The sequence below is a fragment of the Saimiri boliviensis genome, chromosome 1 (genome assembly GCF_048565385.1).
Source record: "Saimiri boliviensis isolate mSaiBol1 chromosome 1, mSaiBol1.pri, whole genome shotgun sequence".
NCBI lineage: Eukaryota > Metazoa > Chordata > Mammalia > Primates > Cebidae > Saimiri > Saimiri boliviensis.
In genome coordinates, this window is record NC_133449.1 from 99,260,844 (window position 1) to 99,274,918 (window position 14,075).

The 14,075-nt window shown below is 55.6% G+C and overlaps 1 protein-coding gene across 4 annotated transcripts in view; it reads left to right on the forward strand.

The window, feature by feature from the left end:
- GSE1 (Gse1 coiled-coil protein) overlaps positions 1 to 14,075 on the forward strand; it is a 504,956-nt gene that overhangs the window by 38,892 nt on the left and 451,989 nt on the right. The window contains exon 1 of one of the 4 annotated variants that reach the window (XM_074400969.1): positions 1,838 to 8,600. The exons of the other annotated variants lie outside the window; for them this stretch is intronic. The gene's annotated coding sequence lies outside the window, so the exon portion shown is untranslated. Of the gene's footprint in view, positions 1 to 1,837; positions 8,601 to 14,075 lie in introns of those variants that run through there. 4 annotated transcript variants of the gene reach the window in all.

The following is a 14,075-nucleotide window of genomic DNA, read 5'->3' on the forward strand; positions in this document are numbered from 1 at the left end:
CCTCCCGAGGGCACAGCCTCCTGGCAGGACCCCCACCTGCTCCTCGTGGCCACGAGTCCTGTACTGGCCCCCCGCGCTGGCTTTCCTCTGCAGACCAGGCTCCTGGAGTCAACTGGAAAGGTCTTCAGGGCTGACTCCGTGCTGCACTGGGGCCCCTCCCGCCACCAGGCCAGCCCTGTCACTCTGTCACCCAGCAGGGTTCTGCTGAGGACCTGATCTGTGCCAGCCCCCGGATGATGGCAGTGGACGTGACAGATGCACTGGGACCTGCAGCCCAGCTGGGAGAGGCTGGCCTCCGCTGCTAGGGGTGACTGAGGGCCATTCAGAGGCCCTTGCACCCTGCCCCAGCAGCGGGAGATCTTCTGTTCTCAGAGCCCGCAGCCCCTTCATGAATCCCCTGCAGATGCTGGTGTGAGGAGTCCGGGCTTTGGAGCCTAACGAGGCTGGGTTGAGTCCCAGCTCTGCCACTGACCAGTTGGGTAACGGCGGATGAACCCAGCACCTCTCCAGGCCTCTGCTTTCTCGCCTGTAGAATGGGTGGAGGAGGATTCCACTTTTGATTTTGAGATAGAGTCTCACTCTGTTGCCAGTCTGGAATGCAGTGGCACCATCTCAGCTCACTGCAACCTCTGACTCTCTGGGTCAAGCTGTTCTCCTGCCTCAGCCTCCCAAGTAGCTGGGATTACACTACTGTGCCCAGCTACTTTTTGTATTTTTAGTAGAGACAGGCTTTCGTCATGTTGACCAGGATGATCTCGATCTCCTGACCTCATGATCCACCTACCTTGGTCTCCCAAAGTGCTGGGATTACAAGCATGAGCCACGGTGCCCGGCCAGGAGGACACCACTTTACAGCTGACCTCACCAGGCTGCTCCAGCACACCCACACTTCACTCACACTTCGTCATCACGTGCCCTGCTGTGTCCTGGAAATGTGACGAGCAAACCCACGGAGGTTTTTGGGGATGGCTCTTGAAGGGAAGGCTGGCTTTGGAAGGGCATGAAGCTGTGGAGGGTAGCTGGGTCCCTGTCCTGGGGCCTCACTCAAGGGCCCTGCATCCAGGCCAGGGTGACCTCACAGGAGGGTGTCTGATGAGGGTGCCTGGGGACAGAGGAAGTTTGGAGGGGGGTGCCAGGTGCCCAGGCCCATGGGGGTGTACCCCACAGTCAGTGTGTGCTTAGAGCGTCATCAGGAGGGCGTCAGGACACCTGGTTCTTGTCCTTGAATGGCCTGGTGACTTTGGATGAGTCACGCTGTTTCTTCCAGCCTCAGTTTCCCTGGTGTCCAGGCCTTTGCTGTCTCAACATTCTTGTTTGGTCTGGGTTCTTGAACTCCAGATGGAGAGGGTCGGTGCCATGTGCTGGGGACACACCCTGCCACGTTGCCGGTGGAAGGAATCAGTAGAGTGCTCCCTCAGCAGTCCCCAGAGTTCTCAGCCGTCGCCCACGGTGTCTTGCCTGGTGCTCCCACCCAGTGCTCCCACCTGGTGCCCACCTAGGGCTAGACCCTGGACCAGGCCCCTTCCCCCATGCTTTGCCCAACACTGACTTCCTGCTGCCTCAGTTCCTGACTCCTTTTCGTCCTTGTCCCCCACACCACCTGCCCCTTTCACACAATTCCAAGCAAATGTTGGTACCACTAGACCAGGGACCGCAAACTCTGTGCAGGACCAGATCACGAATCCTTAGGCTCTGCGGCCTCAGGCTCTGCCCCATGCTGTCTCTCCCTTGTTACTTTTTAACAACGCTTTAAAAATGAGAAAAACATTGTTAGCTTGGCCTGGGCTGCTGCAGACTAGCGGGATGGGGGTTGGGGTGGGGTTTGCCGTGTGTTGGGGTTCGCCGCGTGTTGGAGTTCGCCGTGTGTTGGGGTTCGCCGCCTGTTGGGATTTGCCACATGTTGGGGTTTGCTGTTTGTTGGGGTTCGCCATATGTTGGTGTTCAGCACGCATTGGGATTCACCACTTGTTGGGGTTCAGCATGTGTTGGGGTTTGCCGTGTTGGGGTTCACCATGTGTTGGGGCTCACTGTGTTGGGGTTCAGCACGTGTTAGGTTTTGCTGTCTGTTGGTGTTCACCATGTGTTGGGGTTCACCGCGTGCTGGAATTTGCTGTGTGTTGGGGTTCACTGCGTGTTGGGATTTGCTATGTTTTGGGGTTCATCATGTGTCGGGGTTTGCCGTGTGTCGGGGTTTGCTGTGTGTCGGAGTTTGCCATGTGTTGGGGTTTGCTGTGTGTTGAGGTTCACCACGTGTTGGGGTTTACTGTGTACTAGGTTCACTGTGTGTTGGGATTTGCTGTGTTGGGGAGCACGTGTTGGGGTTCACCGTGTGTTGGGGTTCACCGTGTGTTGGGGTTTGCTGTGTGTTGGGGTTCGCTGTGTATTGGGTTCAGCACATGTTGGGGTTCACCTTGCGTTGGGTTTGCCGTGTGTTTGGGTTCGCCATGTGTTGGGGTTCACCTTGCGTTGGGTTTGCCGTGTGTTTGGGTTCGCCATGTGTTGGGGTTCACTATGTGTTGGGGTTCAGCACGTGTTGGGTTCAGCACGTGTTGGGGTTTACCGCGTGTTGGGATTCGTCGTGTGTTGGGGTTCACCGCATGTTGGGGTTCGCCGCGTGTTGGGGTTCGCCATGTGTTGGAGTTCACCGTGTGTTGGGTTTGTCGCGTGTTGGGGTTCGTTGCGTGTTGGGGTTCACCTTGTGTTGGGGTTCGCTGTGTGTTGGGGTTCACCGTGTGTTGGGGTTCACCATGTGTTGGGTTCAGCACATGTTGGGGTTCACCACATGTTGGGGTTCGTCGCGTGTTGGGGTTCATCACTTGTTGGGGTTCATCGTGTGTTGAGGTTTGCCGTGTGTTGGGGTTCACTGTGTGTTGGGGTTCACTGTGTGTTGGGGTTCACCGTGTGTTGGGGTTCACCGTGTGTTGGGTTCAGCACATGTTGGGGTGTTGGGATTTGCTGCGTGTGGGATTTGCTCCAACCAGTGTTTCTCTTTTCTGCTCACTGTGGCCCTGGCCTGAAGAGCTGCTCATGAATTGGCTCCTTTAACTCTGACAACAACCCTGCGAGGTAGGCACGATGATCTCATTTTACAGATGAGGAAACTGAGGCACAGAGGATTAGGGAACCTGCCCAAAGCATCACAGCTGGCCAGGGCAACGTCCTCCGTACTTGTGCGTGATCTCAGTGTGCACTGAGGCACCTGTGCCCCCGCCCTGCCCTGATCATTGGGCATGCAGAGGAGCCTACATTCTATTCTTGACCTTTTCTGCGTCTCTCTTGGCCCCCAGCTGGCGGGCATCCCGTGGACCACTGCCCCTCCGTCACCATGACTGCCTCACATTAGGGACAAACCTGCAAGCAACTCAGAGTTCCAGAAATGGCTTCAGCAGCACCTGCTTCCTGCAGCCAGCCCGAGGGTCACACAAGGCCAGGAGGTGTTCCCCGGTGGCTCAGCCCACATTCTGCAACCCTAGATCAAGGCATACGGCCATGGTCATGGCACGTGATCCCAAGGCTGGGAGGGAGAGCCCGCCAGGCAGCCTGACAGTGCCTGCTGAGCCCGCCCTAGTGATCAAGGCCGCTGAGGGCGAGGGGGCCGCTGCGGGAGGGTTAGGGGTCCCTACCCTAATCCTGCCTTGGACCTGGTCCAGAAAGTGACCAGTTGGTGACCTAACGCTGTTAGTCACCAGAGACTGGTACTGGGCTTTCCCACCTCTAAGGGTGCTGTGATTTAGGAGGGGATTTGAACAGGTGATTCATTCAAATGAGAGGAGACACAGCAATAAATACATGGGGACAGTTACAGTCAATCTATTAGCATCCCAAAACATGGTCACACTCGGTGCTGTGGCTTGTTCATATCACCGCTGGCAGCATAGATCTGTGTCCTACTGGTCTTTCCTGAAACCATGTGTCAGCAGGTGTCAAGGGTTTGAGAAACACTGGCTACTTTGACCTGGGAGTCCCACTGGTGGAAATTTGTCCTGAAGACGGAGCTTGTAACACCCAGGCAAGAAGGAAATGACAGGGCGGAGAGTTGTTCTTTGCACTGCAACTTCCAGAGTGGAGCAGAATGCACATGTCCACAGTAAGGTGTGATTGGCAAAACTGCTGTGTTCCCAGCACTTTGGGAGGCTGAGGCAGACAGCTCGATTGAGCCCAGGAGTTCAAGACCAGCCTGGACAACATGTCTAACCCCATTTCTACACAAAACACAAAATAATTAGCCAGGCATGATGGTGCACGCCTGTTGTCCCAGTTACTTGGGAGGCTGAGGTGGGAGGATTGCTTGAGCCCACAAGGTCGAGGCTGCAGTGAGCTGTGATTGTACCACTGTTACAGCCTGGGCAACAGAGACCCGGTCTTAAAAGAAAAAACAAAGAAAATAAATCCCAGTGATTGTATGTTGAATGGACACAAGCAGATGCCAGCTTGTACACGTGTCCTGATTACAGCCTTGAAGAAAAATGCCTGTGTAAGTTGAGGCTGGGAGGAATTTGCGAAGCTGCATGTGGCTGTGACTGGAAGGTGACGGGGATGCCACCTGCTGCCCATTGAAACATCCTTCAGTGTTGTCACCGTGTGGTCCTAGCACTAAATGTGAGGGACGCATTCTTGTCACTTGAGCTTGTCATCTCTGGCGGCAGGAGAAGAGCCATCTGGACCCTTCTTCTGGCCAAGACCCAAGCAAGCTGTGTGATCTTAGAAAGGTTGCTTCGCCTCTCTGGGCCTCGGACTCCTTCTCTGTAAGATGATCTTTGGGCCAGGAAGCTCCCAGATTCCTACAGGTGCTGTTTGACCTTGTCAGGATGCAGGTTTTGCTGATACCAGCTGTTGGATCCTTGAGCGTGCAAGGAGCATTTATTGAGTGCCTCCTGTGTGCAGACACTGGGCTCTGTGAGCCATGGGCACGCTTACCCACACTCTCTATTAGGTTGAGGCTCCCGACACCCCCTCTCTGGGAGTTCCTTAGGGCCTCACTCCTGGAGGAGTACTCGGTCCCCTGATCAAGCTGCCCCTTCCCATGCCAGAAGGCGCATGGGATGCCACGAGAGACTGGTCTCAGCTTCAGTCTTTTTTTTTTTTTTTGAGACCAAGTTTTGCCCTTGTTGCCAGGTTGGAGTGCAGTGGCGCGATCTTGGCTCACTGCAACTTCTACCTCCTGAGTTCAAGCGATTCTCCTGCTTCAGCCTCTTGAGTAGCTGGGATTACAGGCATGCACCACCACGCCTGGAAGAATTTTTGGTAGAGATGGGGTTTCTCGTTGCTCAGGATAGTCTCGAACTCCCAACCTCAGGTGATCTGCCTGCCTCAGCCTCCCAAAGTGCTGGGATTACAGGCGTGAGCCTCTGCGCCTGGCCCAAAGTGAATTTTTGTTTTTGTTTTGTTTTGTTGTCAAGACAGAGTCTCAGTCTGTCACCCAGGCTGGAGTGCAGTGGGGCGATTTTGGTTTACTGCAACCTCCTCCTCCCAAGTTCAAGTGATTCTTTTTGCCTCAGCCTCCGGAGTAGCAGGACTACAGGCACGTGCCACTACGCCCGGCTAATTTTTGTATTTTTTAGTAAAGACAGGGTTTCACCATATTGGCCAGGCTGGTCTTGATCTCCGGACCTTGTGATCCGCCCACCTCAGCCACCCAAAGTGCTTGGGATTACAGGCGTGAGCCCCTGCGCCCAGCCATCAGTCTTTTTTTTTTTTTTTTTTTTTTTAAGGGAATCTCTTTCTTGCTAAGTACTTTATTATTGCTGACAAGCCACTGGCATGCAGGGAGGAGTCCCTCATGGTGACGGCAGCCAGGCATCCCTGCCACCTGGGTGGAGGGTGAGATCTGCCGTCCTGTCCTGCTCAGCCACCGCTGTGCTGTGTCACCTTAGACAAGCCACTGGCATGTCTGAGCCTTGTTTCTGTCATCTGTACAGCACCTTCTCTGCAGGGCTGAGTGTCTGGAGGGGCCCTGGCATGCAAGCCCTTTGCAGGTGGGTGGTGACTTGTGATCCGTGGTTACCATCTGGCCTGGAGAGAGCAGGCGTAGAGGGAGGACCTGGGGATGGGAGTTGTGGACCAGAGCGCCTCAGGGAGCTTGGTGGGGTGCTGGGCACCTGGGAGACGGTGGTCGGTGCCTGCCCAGTGCCAGTCTGCTCCTGCATCTTGAAGCTGGGAGCTGACCCGGGCTCTTCCCCTGCCTTTGATGCCGCCCCTTGGGGCAGAGTGATTTCCAGCAGGGCTTCCTTCCTGAAGTCATGCAGAGCTTGGAGCGCTTGGATTTCAAGGCACCGGGGGGCTGAAGCCTTCTGTGTCACCTCCGTGCCAGCATCGCTTAAGCCGTAGCCCATCAGATGGCTTCTGACTGGAGGAGGACTCCTATTACAGGCTGAGTCATGTCCCTCAATCTGTGTGTTGCGGCTCTGATCCCCAGTTCCTTGGAATGTGCCTGTGTCTGGAGATAGGGCCTTCAAAAAGCTTTAATAATTGGGGTGGAGGCTGGGCATGGTGGCTCATGCCTGTAATCCCAGCACTTTGGGAGACCGAGATGGGCCGATCACTTGAGGTCAGGAGTTCAAGACCAGCCTTGTCAACATAGTGAAACCCTGTCTCTACTAAAAATATAAAAAGTAGCCTGGTGTGGTTGCAGAGGCCTGTAACACCAGCTATTCGGGAGGCTGAGGAAGGAGAATTGCTGGAACCCAGGAAGTGGAGGTTGCAGTGAGCCGAGATCGCGTCACTGCACTCCAGCCTGGGTGACAGAGCGAGGCTCGGTCTCAAAAAACAACCAAACAAAAACCTGGGGCAGAATGAGGTGGTTTAGAGTGAGCCCCAAGACCACAGGACCGATGTCGTCATAAGAAGGACAGATTAGGCAATGATACTGTACAGAGGATGACCGTGTAAGTACATGGGGAAGATGGCCGTTTGCAGGCTAAGGAGAGAGGCCTCAGGGGAAGCCAGCCCTGCCCACACCTCGACCTTGGACTTCTAGCTCCCAGAGCTGTGAGAAAATGAATTCCGATCGTGTAAGCCTCTGAGCTTGTGGCACTTTGTTATGGCAGCCCGAGAAAACTAATATGATGCCCCGCAGACGTCGCTGAGGGGGTCCGCCCACTTGCTGGGTGACAGCTGAGGACGGCCAGCTGCAGAGGAAGAGGGAGCGTCTGTGTTTTCTTGGTGATGCCTGTTGCTGAACGTCTAGAACAAACCCTAGCTGGCCACAGTGGCTTGTGCCTGTAATCCCAGCACTTTGGGAGGTTGAGGCGGAAAGATTGCTTGAGCCCAGGAGTCTGAGACCAGCCTGGGCAACATGGCAAGACCCTGTCTCTACAAAAAATTTAAAAGTTAGCCAGGTGGCCGGGCGCGGTGGCTCACACCAGTAGTCCCAACACTTTGGGAGGCCGAGGCAGGTGGTTCATGAGATCAGGAGACTGAGACCATCCTACTCAACATGGTGCAACCCCGTCTTTAGTAAAATGCAAAACATTAGCCAGGTATGGTGGTGTGTGTCTGTAGTCCCAGCTACTCAAGAGACTGAGGCAGGGAAATTGCTGGAACCCGGTAGGTGGAGGTTGCAGTGAGCGGAGATTGCCCCCACTGCACCCCAGCCTGGGCAACAGAGCAAGACTCTGCCTCAAAAGAAAAAAAAAGTTAGCCCGGCATGTTGGCATGTATCTGTAGTCCCGGCTACTTGGGAGGCTGAGGTCGGGGGATTGCTTGAGCCCTGCAGGTGGCGGCTGGAGTGAGCTGGGATTGCACTGCTACATCCAGCTTGGGCGACAGAGCAAGATACCTGTCTCTAAAATTTAAAATAAAAGAAAGAACCCCCCCCCGTACCCCACTATTGTAGGGGTGCAGAGGACCTCCCTGCGCACTTTATCATTGCCATGCTTGCAGGCACATTTCCAGGAGTGGCGTTTCTGGGCCGAGGTGTCACGTGTCCAGGGCTATGGCTACTGCCCAGATTGCAACAGCCACCCCATGTGCCAGAGTCAGCAAGGCGGGCCCTGCTGCGTGAGGAAGACGCCCCCAGCCCAAGCAGTCCGGAGCCTGGACTCACACCCACCAGGAGTGCCCTTGCACGCGACCTTGAACTGAGCTCAGGCTGTGCACTGGTTCTCAAAGAGCGAAGAACATGGAAGGCCCCTGCTGTGGGGGTGGGGAGCGGAGTCCACAGGCGGCTCAGACTCCCGGGCCCTGAGGACAGAGGGCCCCAGGCTGCTGGCAGCTGTGCCGGGTCAGTCACGTGGGAACAGAGGCCCCAGTCCTCCCTGCAGAGATTTTCTGTGGCTGCTTCCGTGAGACCGAGAGAAAGAAAGAGGGCTGTTGAGGGAGGTGGAGGCCATCCCAGGGCATCTCCTGCCAGGCTGGGAGCTGGCACCCGAGTCGTTCCGCTGGGTACATAATATCCCATAATAGGGCCTGGCTGTGTGGAGCACACAGAGACAGAAAGAAGATTGACGTGGTGCAAGTGTCGGCTCCCGAGACTGGCCTGCCCGCTGCCCCTCCCTCTGTGGGCGGCCTCTGCTCTCCTGACACAGCAGCTCTGGAGGCACCACTGCGGGAAGCCGACTGTGCTGGGGTGAGGGCCCCCCAGTTCTTGTCACCCAGAACCTGTGAGTGTGACCTTGTTTGGAGATAGGGTCTCGGCCTGTGCGTGAAGTTCGGATGAGGTCATAGTGAATTTGGGGCCTCAGTCCAGAGACTGGTGTCCCCGCAAGAAGAGGGAGGTTAGAGGCACAGACACAGGAGCAGGCAGGTCGGAGTAAGACAGTGTGGCCAGGCGATGCCTAGGGTGGTGGCCGAGCCCCCAGAAGCTGGAAGAGGCAGGGAGGAGCCGGTCCCGGAGCCTTTAAAGGCGGCACGGCCCAGCCAGCACCTCGATCCGGACTTCTCCGAACTGGACCGTGAGAGGACGACTTTCTGTGGCTTTAAGCCACCCAGATGGTGGTTCTTTGTCACAGTTGAGACAGTGATGCCCGGCTTTTCTGAGGCCTCCCTCTCTGGCCTCCGTGGCCCTGCCCTGTCCCCTGTCACAGACCGCGTGTGGCGTGGGCGACTAGAGCATCCTCTGCATGGCCTGGTGTCCTAGGCGGGGCTGGCAGCAGGCCTGGCACAGCGCAGGTCTGCAGTGAGTGAGAGGATGCAGGAGCCCTCGAGGACAGACAGGTGGGTGGGGTTGGGGCAGGAGGAGAAGGGCAGGGGTGACTCTGAGAGCGACCCCTTCCCTACCCACGCCCACCCTCCCCTCCTTGCCCGGCTTTGACCTCTGCGGTTGGGGGGCGGTGGGTGGAACCACAGTGCCAGGCTCAAGGCCCGGCTCGAGTGCTCAGAGAGGAAAGAGCTGGGTGTCCAGCACCTTGGGGGGTAGGCCACCAGTCACACTGTCCCTGTCACAGGCTGCACAGACCTGGGATTGCGGCCAGAAGTTGAGTGGTTAAAGAGCTTTGACTCCAGATTCTCTCCTATGGGGTCAGGTCCCTGCTCCTGAACTTCGGAACCCTGTGGTTTGGGTCATTTGACTGCCGTGTGCCCCACTTGTCTCATCTTTAAAACGGAGGTGCAAAATACTGTCTGCTGACCGTCATTCTAAGTGAAGCACCATAGAGTGGAAACCCGAAAACCCTGTGTTCTCACCTGTATGTGGGAGCTCAGCTATGCGTGCGCTCGGGCAGGCGGAATGGTATCATGGACTCCGGAGAGTCAGAGGGGGAAGGGTGGGAGGGGCCAGGGACGAAAGCTCCGCATTCCAGGCAGTGTATGCTACTCGGGTGGCAGGTGCCCCGACACCTCAGAATCACCGCCGTGCGACTCATTCGTGCAAAACAAGAGCCACGTGTTTCCCAAAAGCAATTGAAATCAAACTTTTAAAAAAGAATCTGTGCCTTATAAAACTATGGTGACAGTCACTTCGAAGGCCGTTAGAGGAGTACCTGGCACATGGCTGTTGTTTGTTCACTCAGCAAACATTCACGAGTGCCTGCTCTGTGCCCCACACTGTTCCAGGCACGTGAAGATCCAGGAGTGAACACGCAGGGATGGCCATGGCTTTCAGAGCACACATTCGGGGGGGGGGGGGATGATTATTATGGGATGCTAGAGGTTAAGCTGGCTTTGGAGGGCTAGCCTAACCCCACCCCGTCCCCACCCCAACCCCACCGGTTACCGCTTCTGTTGCAGATCAGGTTGTTGACTGCCAGCTGAGACACGAGGGTCCTCAGTCACCTGGAGGCCTGTCCCCATCCCCAGCTATGAGCTGCGAGGCTTTCGAGGGGTGGGCCAGAGACATACTTGAGAAATGGTTCCTTGAGTCCAGGGGGTCAGCCCAGAGCCAAAAGGAGTTGGGGAGGGCTTGGCCCTCCTGTCCCACCCGCCTCTGCCTGCTCCCAGGGCCAGGAGGGAGGGCGGCCCAGCCCGGGGCTTTAGCCCGTCTCCCTTGTTCTTTGTTCTTCCCCGTTCTTCACCATCACTCTGACCCCTTAAAGGGCTCCTTTAAGGTAAAGTGCTCCAGGAGGTCAGTACCATCTGGGACAACATAGTGAGACCCCATCTCTACAAAAAAAATCAAAGAATTAGTAGGCATGGTGGTGTGCATGTGTAGGTACCAGGTACTCAGGAGGCTGACTTGGGAGGCTCACTTGGGCCCAGGAGTTGGAGGCTACAGTGAGCTGTGCTCCTGCCACTGCACTCCAGCCCGAGCGACAGAGCAGGACCCTACCTCTACCAAAAAAGGTGAAGCATTGTTACTAGCAGCTCTTTGAATTACTGTATCTAAGAGTGATATCATGTTCACTAATTATAATAATTTATAGCTAATGTCATTTTTCTTTCTGAGTTGGAGTCTTGCTCTGTTGTCCAGGCTGGAGTGTACAGTGGCACGATCTTAGCTCACTACAACTTCCACTTCCTGAGTTCAAGCAATTCTCCTGTCTCAGCCTCTCAAGTAGTTGGGATTTCAGGTGTGTACCACCACGCCTGGCTAATTTTTGTATTTTTAGTAGAGATAGTATTTCATCATGTTGGCCAGGGTGGTCTCAAACTCCTGACCTTGTGATCCAGCCACCTCGGCCTCCCGAAGTGCTGGGATTACAAGTGTGAGCCACCGCGCCCGTCCTAATATCACATTTTTTAAGTAGTCATAATAAATAGAAAACCTTTAGTTTACTACATGTGTCAGGAACGCAAACTGATGCCCGTGACCTTCGCTCCAAACCCAGGAGGTTGGTACTTTTCTTTATCTCCGTGGGACAGATGAGAAACTGAGGCACAGAGAGGTTAAGCTGTCTTCACACAGGCACACAGCGGGTGTAGACGCTACATCTGAGCCCGGGCTGCAGGACTCGCAGCACTCGTTTGGAGGTGCCGTGTTCACCTCCTCCGGCCTCAGCGGGGGGCGGGGGGACTCCCCGGCCTCAGGCTGTTTCTGGGCTATCCCTGGGAAGATACAGCTCTTGTTGCTTAAAGCCCACTCCTGTCTCCTTGCCGGCTGCCTGGTTTCGAGCAGCCTGCAGAACTGTTTCCCCAACCGCACATGGATTTGCAGCACCCCCTTTTTGGGTTCTCTCGGGGAGCGGGTGAGGCGACCCATGGAAAGCGGCAAGCCTGATGCTTGTGTGGGAGGAAAGAGCGAGGCGCGGTGGTTGGCAAAGGGCCTTGGAGGCGAGCGGGTTGGGTTTGGGGCCGTGGCTGTGCCACGTAATCCTGAGACTACCTTGGGCAACTGACTCAGCCCCTTTCTGCTTCCGTTTCCCCATATGGAGCGTGGGGGTGATGAGAGTAGCAGCTTCACAGGTGTCTGGGCGGGTGTCGGGCTCCCCGGAACACGGAGCCTCGAATGGGTGCTTGGCAAATGCTGCGCGTCGGGACGATGGGGGAAAGGGCGGGAGGCAGGGGGAGGGGACTGGGGCAGGCCCGGGACGGGCTGTGCCTCTTGGAATCAGCTTGTCTTCATTTCCGTGCTGCGTTTGGGGTTGGGGAGTGAAGCCTGGTCAGCTGGGCCAGAAGAAGCCGCCACGCCTGAGACCTTCATTCGAGAGCTGGTGTTCCCCCCAGAGGACCGTGTGCCCTGCAGAGTTCGAGAAGCTGGGAGCTGGAAGGTCCCCGAGCTGGCGGCTCCTCCGTTCTCTGACTTGAACCAGAGGGATCCCAGGCTCCGAGCAGGTGTGACTTTCCCAAAGCCACATGGGGAGTGCATGAGAGGTGACGCTGGGTGAAATGGGGGATGATGTCCTTGGCGGGTTGTGAGAATTAAATGTGTGGATACGTGGAGAGGGTTAGGTTAGGACCTGCGGAGGAAGTGCTCAGTGAAGGTGAGCAAGGAGGAGCAGCTCATTCTCTGCCTCACAGCCAAACAGCCCAGCAGACTCTCCTAAGCCCTCCTGTGGCACCCATCATTTTTCTGTGCTGTATCCTCCCCAAATCCTCCCCCGCTGCCTCCTCCTGGAAGCCCTCCCCGACCACCATCTGTGCACTCCCTGTCCCATCAGAAGTCCTTCCAGCCTCTTCTTTTTTTCCAACAGGAATTTATTTATTTATTTATTTATTTATTTATTTATTTATTTAGAGACAGGATCTCGCTCTTTTACCCAGGCTGGAGTGCGGTGGTACCATCTCGGTGCACTGCAACCTCTGCCTCCCAGGTTCAAGCAATTCTCCTGCCTCAGTCTCCTGAGTAGCTGGAATTACAGGCATGCGCTACGAAGCCCAGGTAATTTTTTGTACTTTTAGTAGAGACGGGGCTTCACCGTGTTGGCCAGGATGGTCTTAGATTCCTAGCCTCAAATTATCTGCCTGCCTCAGCCTCCCCAAGTGCTGGGATTGCAGGCGGAGCCAACGCTGGCTCCTTTCAGCCTCAGCTGAAGCTCGCCGTGATGAGTTTGTTTCCTCTGAGGGTTTCGATCCTAAGCCTCAGGCGTGGGGTTCTGGAGCACCAGGTTCAAGCCTCAACTCTGTGGGACTCAGGAGGAGGGGACTGGGGCAGGCCCGGGACGGGCTGTGCCTCTTGGAATCAGCTTGTCTTCATTTCCGTGCTGCGTTTGGGGTTGGGGAGCGAAGCCTGGTCAGCTGGGTCAGAAGAAGCCGCCATGCCTGAGACCTTCATTCGAGAGCTGGTGTTCCCCCCAGAGGACCATGTATGCTGCTCTGTATGTCACCCTGTGACCCAGGACAGGCTGTGGAACCTTCTGGAATCTTCATTGCTGATCTCTAAAACACACCGCACATTCTCAGCTCCCAGGATTGTTTGGAAGAGAATTCAACCCCTTCAATGAGTGCGTGTTTATGGAGACCTGCAGAGCTCCAGGCACACCGCAGGACTGCGTGTGAAATGAGACGTGACTCTCGTAGTGGTAAAATGTGGCCTTTGAAGCAGCGACCCTGGGTTTGAGCTCAGCTCTGCCACCTGCTACCTGTGTGACCTTACAAACTGCTTGCTTGCTTTTCTTATCTTTTTCTTTTTGTGAGATGGAGTTTTGCTCTGTCACCCAGTCTGGAGTGTAACGGCGCAATCTTGGCTCACTGCAACCTCTACCTCCCGGGTTCAAGCGATTCTTCTGCCTCAGCCTTCTGAGTAGCTGGGATTACAGGTGCTCACCACCACGCTTGGCTAATTTTTTTTTTTTTTTTTGTATTTTTAGTAGAGATGGGGTTTCACCATGTTGGCCAGGCTGGTCTCAAATTCCTGACCTCAGGTGATCCACCCACCTTGGCCTCCCAAAGTGCTGGGATTACAAGCATGAGCCGCCGCTCCCGGCCACTGCTTTCTGCCTCTAGGCCTCACTTTCCAGATCATGCGGAAAATGGGAGTAAGAAGAGGCCCGTGGGAGTCCAGTGAGTGATGGGCCCAGCCCCACGCCTGCCTCTCCCACGTGGGGACCTGCCTTCCCCGGGTCCCTGCTCTGCGCCTCCAGCTGCTCTTGCTTCTGCGTCTTTGCTTCCAGCTTCCAGTACACAGTAGCCAGGCACCCTTTCATATTTTTGATAAGAACCAAATGACCGATTGAATGTCATGTGTCCTTTCCATGTGTTCTGAAAGTCCATGTGCATTTTTTTTTTTTTTTTTTTTTTGAGACAGTCTCACTCTGTCACCCAGG